This window comes from Papaver somniferum, chromosome 1 (assembly GCF_003573695.1).
Source record: "Papaver somniferum cultivar HN1 chromosome 1, ASM357369v1, whole genome shotgun sequence".
Lineage (NCBI taxonomy): Eukaryota > Viridiplantae > Streptophyta > Magnoliopsida > Ranunculales > Papaveraceae > Papaver > Papaver somniferum.
Genome location: NC_039358.1, coordinates 204,185,430 through 204,192,775, shown reverse-complemented (window position 1 = coordinate 204,192,775; position 7,346 = coordinate 204,185,430).

Here is a 7,346-nt window from a genome sequence, read left to right as displayed (position 1 = left end):
ACTTTACACCTTCGCACAGATTATCACACTTACTTGTGACTATGCTGACATCATTACATACATCATCCTAATTTTTACATGTGCGATGGTCTTCGCTTAAGGTAGATGACCTTTATTTCGCATACATAATGAATGTGCGATATCCCACTCCTACATTTTGCCTCTTCTCATTTCGTTCTCTTTATAAAGTGAGCGATATGAAGAAGCTCCATCTTATAATATCGCACATGCTCAACTTTTCATATTCTGATATGCCGACACATTTCCAGAATTTGAGTCTTCCTTACCTACACGTGTCTTTTTATCCACTCGTTATCTGACACGTCCTTATAACAGTCTATTCCTATCCATTCATTCTTCGCATTAATGAGATAAAATCTCGAAAACCGAGAGTAAATTTTCTTTATATATCTTCTTCCATCTCTTCTTTCTTCTTTTTACGTTCCTCTTTCTTTTCCCCTGTTTCTGCACTTTAACTGTAATTTTCGTCCTTGATCTGATTAAGATACATTTTTTTTTGTGATTTCATTCACCTATATATCCCTCATTCTCATTCTTATAATGGCTCCAGCCGGTAAAAAGATGGAAACTGAATTCACCAGGTTGAAAAGAGAATTTGCCACAAGAGGCTTTTCACTTTCTCTTCCTTCCCATTCTGATTATTCATCCAAACTCAATCTTGAGTTAATAAATTTTGAACAGTGGTCTAATCAAAAGATCATCATTTCATTAGGAAAACTTCTGAATAATCTTCCTATCCCATTGTATAATCCGGAAATTCCTTTATTCTATGAAATTTTATCTGATGAACGCAAGAGGCATATTTCAATTGAGTGGTGATGCTATTAGAATAGCTTTATAATACTCTCGTCGCGCAGCCGGATTAGGAACCTCTTATTCTTATGAAGTGTGAAATGTATCTTATCGTGATAAAGCCATCAACCCTTCAGAGTATACTGTTGATAATTTTTTTCAAAAATTACTATGTTGCGATAATGAAGAATGAATCAACAAAATGGGCCATTCGCTTAAGAAGGAAAGATGATATCACTGAAGATCCAAAAATTATGCGAGATGTTGATTGGAATGGTAATTCTAATAGTACTGCTCGCAGATCTAATGATTCATGCTGGCTTAATTGCCCTGTCATTTTAGTTGGTCCTTATGTATCTGGAAGAACTGTTGATGGTTCTGATCTTCCCCTTGCTGCAAATCTTTCTACTTATCAACCCTGGAAGTTTGTCTTATCTGATACTGAGAATAAGAAGATGGTATGAAATCTTCACATTATTTTTCATAATTTCACATAACCCCGTTTTCTATATTTCTTATCTTCTTACTCCTCTGATTTTAGGCTGCTGAGAAGGCCAAGACGTCTCATAATGCGTCATCTTCGCAGAATAATGAAGTAAGAAACATTCCCTCTTTTATCTTAAACAATATTGTTGCCCCTATTTCTTATCTTAATTATTTGCGTAGGTTGAAGCTTCGGGTGCTAAAGATACTGGGAAAACCAAGAAACGAACCAAAAAACTCGCATCCAAATCTGGGCCCAAAATTTCTTCTTCTGACCTTTCTAGGAAGCGTAAAGAATTCTACTCTTCTTCAAGTTCTGAATCCAGTGATGACGATATTCTTGCTTCCGAAGATCCATTAGTTTCCTCTTCCATGAAAGATTTATCCAGCCTTTTCTCTGATCTATGTCGGCTCTTAATGATGGTGATCTACAACACACTTTTAGTATGATCTCGAAAGTCTGTGATGCTCCTATTTTGGATGATCCATCTTTTCGCGGAGCTTCTTCTGCTATAGACCCAAGCTTCCAATATGCGATTGGTTCTTTGGTAATATCTATACCTTCTTTTATATTCTTTCTAATCTTCCTCTCCGACTCATAACATATTTCTTATAATTTTACAGGTATCTCGTTTATCATATGCGGTTTCTTCGGATTATCAAAGGAAACTTCTCAACTTGGGAAAAGAAAATACCAAACTTAAGGCTGATAATTCTACCAGCGTTGAATTACTTCGCAAGGCTCGAGAAAGAAATGATGAAATTATTGGTATGTAATCTTTGATTTTTTCATTCTCCTTGTTTTAAGTGATAATTAGCATTTCTCATTTCTTCATATTCGCAGATATTTATAACCTTTCCGATGAGGCGTCTAACTTTTCTGACGAGGAAACCCTTTTAGAACATCTTAATTCTTCTTTAAACAATTATCCAACCAAAGGATTTAAGAACCTCAGACTAGAAGAATTAAGGTTGAAGTATACTGCTCTTAGAATGGATCATAGACCCTTACTAACTACACTTAATAACTTCAAACGCCGTCTTCATGAAAATAAGGAGACAATTCAACTTTTGGAAGAAAAGAATAATAAACTCATTACTGAAAAAGATGAGGTCGCTCTCAAGGGTGCGAAAGCATTAGAAAAATTCCAAGAAACTATCCTTGAAGTTCAAAATGAACGTGATTTAGCTTTGAGCGAAATGAACGCACTCATTGAGGAAAGAAATTTAATCCGTCTCGACTTCTCATAGAAAGTGAAGATGAATTTAGTTGGGATGCTAGAGTTCTGAATGATGCTAGGGAAAATTTAGCCGTAAATTTGAGCCTTCAATCTGAACATTCTGCGCTGGTTAAGGATATTATTTCCAATCACGAAGGTTACTTGCCTTTTCTTTCATATTTGTCCCTTCTTGAAGATGACATATCTTTTAAGTCTAACCATTTTGTTTATATTTCGAAGATAAAGAAAATAATTATCTGGAGGAGATTGAAGAGTTAAAGACACAACTTGTTTCTAAAGAAAAGATACGTCTTGAAGAAACCGAGAAGTTATAAATGGAGTTATCTGCTCGCAACTCCAAGTATCAACAGCTAAAGAAGAATTATATCCTCATTGTTTCAAATAATGGTAAGGATGCCATTCGCGCTCGTGATGCAACAGTTAAGAGAGTCTGTGTTGATAATGGATTCCTCTCTCTAAATATAAATTCGCAGATGTTCCTCCCAACGAAGTTGTTCCTGATATTATTGATAGTGAAGAAGAATACGAAGAGTATGAAGAGTATGAAGAAGAAAATAACTCTGAGGACGAACATAATGATGAAGATAATTAGTTATTTTTCACTTGATGTAAATTCTTTTTCTGCCTCTTGTATATCTTCACCTCTTCTGGAATTTCTTCTTTAATATATACCTCTAAAATGTTAACTTTCGTCCCTTAATTATCAGTTCCCTTTAACTTATATTCGCATTCACAAATATCAAAATTCTATTTTTATCGCACATGCATAAGACTATCAAATGGGGCAAATAGCACTCTTTTTATGTTTGCATTCTCATTATTGCCTCTGCTAGTTGTCACAGATTGATAGGATGATGAATATAGTGTTGCTTTCTATTTCAATCACATTTTGTATCATGCGAATCACTTCGCAGGTAACTTATTTCTATCGACCCCTGCAAAACAAAATTAACTTATATCATATGTTCTCATGAGGTCTTATTTTTCCTTCCTAATTAAAGGTCTTATATTGCCCAAAATTTTCTTTGTTCTTGTGCGACGTAACCGCAGGAAGTCTTTATACTGTAGTATATCAACCCATTGATCTCGTCTTATCTTTTTCTTGTATTATTGCCTCTTCAGGTCTATCTTGTGCGTAAATATGACAAGCCTTAATACTCCTGTGAGTAAAAAGCGTCATGACATTTATGTCTTTTGACACAATTCATCTCCCTAAAGGAGGGTGCCGTCCTTATATTCCCCCTGGTTTCCCATTCAAGGAAGCTTACCTCTACCGGGTTAAGGTTGGCTCCTCCCATCCGGTAATACAAAAACCAGTTGATTTCGCAGCCTCTTATCCCTCCACCGATAAGGTTTATGGTTACGAGGCCGCACTCTAAGTGGGGTATCTTTGGACCGACTGTATCATAATCAGGACTTGACAATAATGGAAAAGTACGCTCCAACGCCCCCTGTATTCTTGACTCAACCGTGTACCTCGGCGCCCTGATCGAGTTTCTGCACTCCTTAGAAGAGACTTTTTTACCTTAGTCTCTCAATCTAAGGCAATGAGCTTAGATTCAAAATTTAAGGCACCTCTCCTGGATGGGATTTTTTTTTCTCACCCCAAATCTCCATAACTCAAGTTCCAGGGTCGATGTAGCTTTCCCTTGAGTTATGCTTATCAGGTTTTCCCAAATGTGACGTGTGATAGGTCTTACTTTTTGCCTCTTGCATTTATGCGAACTAGGATGCACGCCGAAGTTGGATACCTCTTTTCTTTGGTTATATACTCTGTTGCCTTATACTAAGGTCTTACATTTTCCTTTTCTTATGAAAATAGAATTTTTTTCATTCCATTCTTATTTGTGAGTTATATGACTCTAGTACATAGAATTCTTACTGATTTCTCATACATGAAGAAAGATATTCATATTACTCTTCTGCTCCTGTCATCTTTTGTATTTCTTTAAGTTCATTGATGATTTTCAGAACATTATTTCGCATGATATCTTCAATTTCCCCTGTGTAAGTAGCATCGCACATGGTACTTTTCTTCTGAGAACACAACTTCTACTTCTGTACTCGCTCTCCTTATTTAGAAGTAATCTTCCTGACTCGCTTGGTGTTATTATTCGCAGAAGATTCTGCTTCAATATCCTTCTTGCCTATCTTCCCAGATTTAGACACTACATCCACCATTAATCTTTCACCCCTTTGGCTATCCTTATCATGCTTCTTCCAATTTCTTCGTTTGTATTCTCGCTCTTCGCACTTATCAATATTTATTTCCTTACAATTTCTACCTTCATTTGTATCTCCTCTTATTATGCCTAGACCTTGAGGTAAAGGAAATTTTATGCATTGGTGAAATGTCGAAGCCACACCCAAGATACTATGCAACCATGGTCTCCCAATCAGAGCATTATATGGTGATTCAACATCAACAACACAAAATACGATTTCTGTTGGCAGACTTCGCAGGGGAATTCTCATTTTGACTTCTCCTTTTGGCTTGTTCGCAGCGCCATTGAATCCATAAATTTTGTAAGTTGAAGGAATTAACTCGTCATCCCTTCCTCCCATAGTCTTGTATGTATGATAAAAGAGAATATCAACAGAACTGCTAGGATCTATGAGTATTCTATTTATAGCCCAAGTATTCGCTTCATCTTCTTCTTCATTGTCATCATCTATTTTTTCTTTCGGATTAATTCCCAACTTCACCACTAATGGGCATTCATGTAATTCTCCTCCTCCCGATGTTTCTTCCGCACTGAACGAAATGGTCTGTTTTTGCCAATTCTTTAATGGCAATATCTTCGCAAGGTTAAGAATTTCTCTTCCATCATTATCTCTCGCATACACACGGCTTAAGATGTTTTCATGAAAATCTTCTATATTTTTGAAATAATGTATAATCGAATTGCAATATAGGTTCTTTTCCTTCACACCTACTTCAATTACAAATGTATTCTTTCCTTTTTCTTCACCATATGTATTTCCTCCTGGTGGTGGTGGCGGTAAATTTGGTGGTTGTTGTACTAAGAAATGGTTCAATTTTCCTTGCTCAATCATTCTCAATATGATTTTCCTCACATTTCTGCAATTATTTGTTGTGTGACCATGAAAGCGATGATATACACAAAGTTCTTTTCTCCTTCTGCCCGGTGGTGGTTCATCTCCTACATTATAAGGTTCAGGAATTTCTTCGATTAGTATAACAACTTCCTAGACTTTGTCTACTGTAGTATTCAACTTTGGCAAGCTTATTTGTTCTCAGATCACCTTTTCATTCCCTTGTCTTCTATTATTATATGGTTGTTGACCTCCATAACCTTCCATGGGGTTATCCATTCTTTGAATCTTGTTATTTTTTCCTCTAGCTTGGGATTGTGCTTCTTTATATTCTCTTTCAAACTCCTCATGATCTGCACTACCCATGGCTACCAGTTTTTGTTCCATCTCTGTATTCTTCTTTCCTTGATTTCCATGCGATGTACTTGCAACGGCATTTGTCATCCTTGGGAGTAACTTGCATTCCCAGTGTTCGCATTAGGCACTGCAACTGAATAAGTTTCCATGTCTCTCTGCTTCTCCTCAAGTACAATATACTCTTCTTGAAATTCACGCAACTTCGACATTGTGATGGTGTCTTTTATCCTGAAAATATGTGTATACAATAAATCTGTAGGAAAAAGAGCATTGACAAAGGCTAGTATAAGAAATCGTTCATCTACTCGTCTTGCCATTTCACTACACATGGTTCTCCAACGTGTTGTTAGATGACGCAAACTTTCATTGACCCTTCTGCGAAGTCCAAAGGCCGTCTCAATTCCTGGTCTTGACATATTATTACTGATATATTGTCCTAAGAAGACCTTTTGTAGATGACGAAATGATCTAATTGTTCCTACTGGTAATCCCTCAAACCACTGCAAGGCTTCTCCAGTCAAGCTCGCAGGAAAATATTTACATAACACCGCATCATTTTCTTCCCACTGCAATAAAGATCGGTTATAGGCTTTTATATATTGTACTGCACATGTACTACCATCAAATATGCTAGTGAATACAGGTAAATTGCATTTTGGTGGTATTATTGCAATTTGAATTTGCCCGCAAAAGGTGTTTTTCCAGCTTCCTCTACTGCTTCCTCTAACTGCTTTCTTCCACCATTTTCTCGCGTAGTCATCATTTGTCTCAATTCAGCCATTTCTCTGAGAATTTCTTCGCTCATAGTTTGGTCTAAATATTGTTGCATAGGTCTTTTTAATCTGGCTTGTCTTAATCTATTCTCATTATTATTCTGACGTATAGCCTTTTCAATCTCTCTTTCTTCAGTTTCTTCTCGTCTTCTTCTACGTCTTTCTCGTTCAAATCTCGCACGTTCGCGAACAGTGTTGTTTCTCTCTTCCTCTTGTTCGCGTGCATATTGATCCCTCAACATTTGTCTACTATGTAATAGAATTCTACCTTGTTCTGGATCATGATCTGCATCATTATCTGATGCGTAACGAGTATGATGACGTTCGGTTGCATCTTCGGTTCCTTTGATCTTCTTGTCTGCGACGACGCTCATGTGGTTGCTCGTATCAGTCATTTACTGTGCGTCTCTCGTCGCGTTGATCTTGTAAATTATCATCTTCTGGCAAATTATCATCAAAATTACCTAATGTTTGCTCTAGCCTGACATCTCTTCGATTTGATCGACTTTGTCTTGATGAACTTCTGCTAGTTCTTGATCTTCATCGTGTAGCGCTTCTTGATATTTGTTTGTGCAATCTGAGATTCTCTTCTCTTAAATCATCATTTTGTCGTATCAAATTC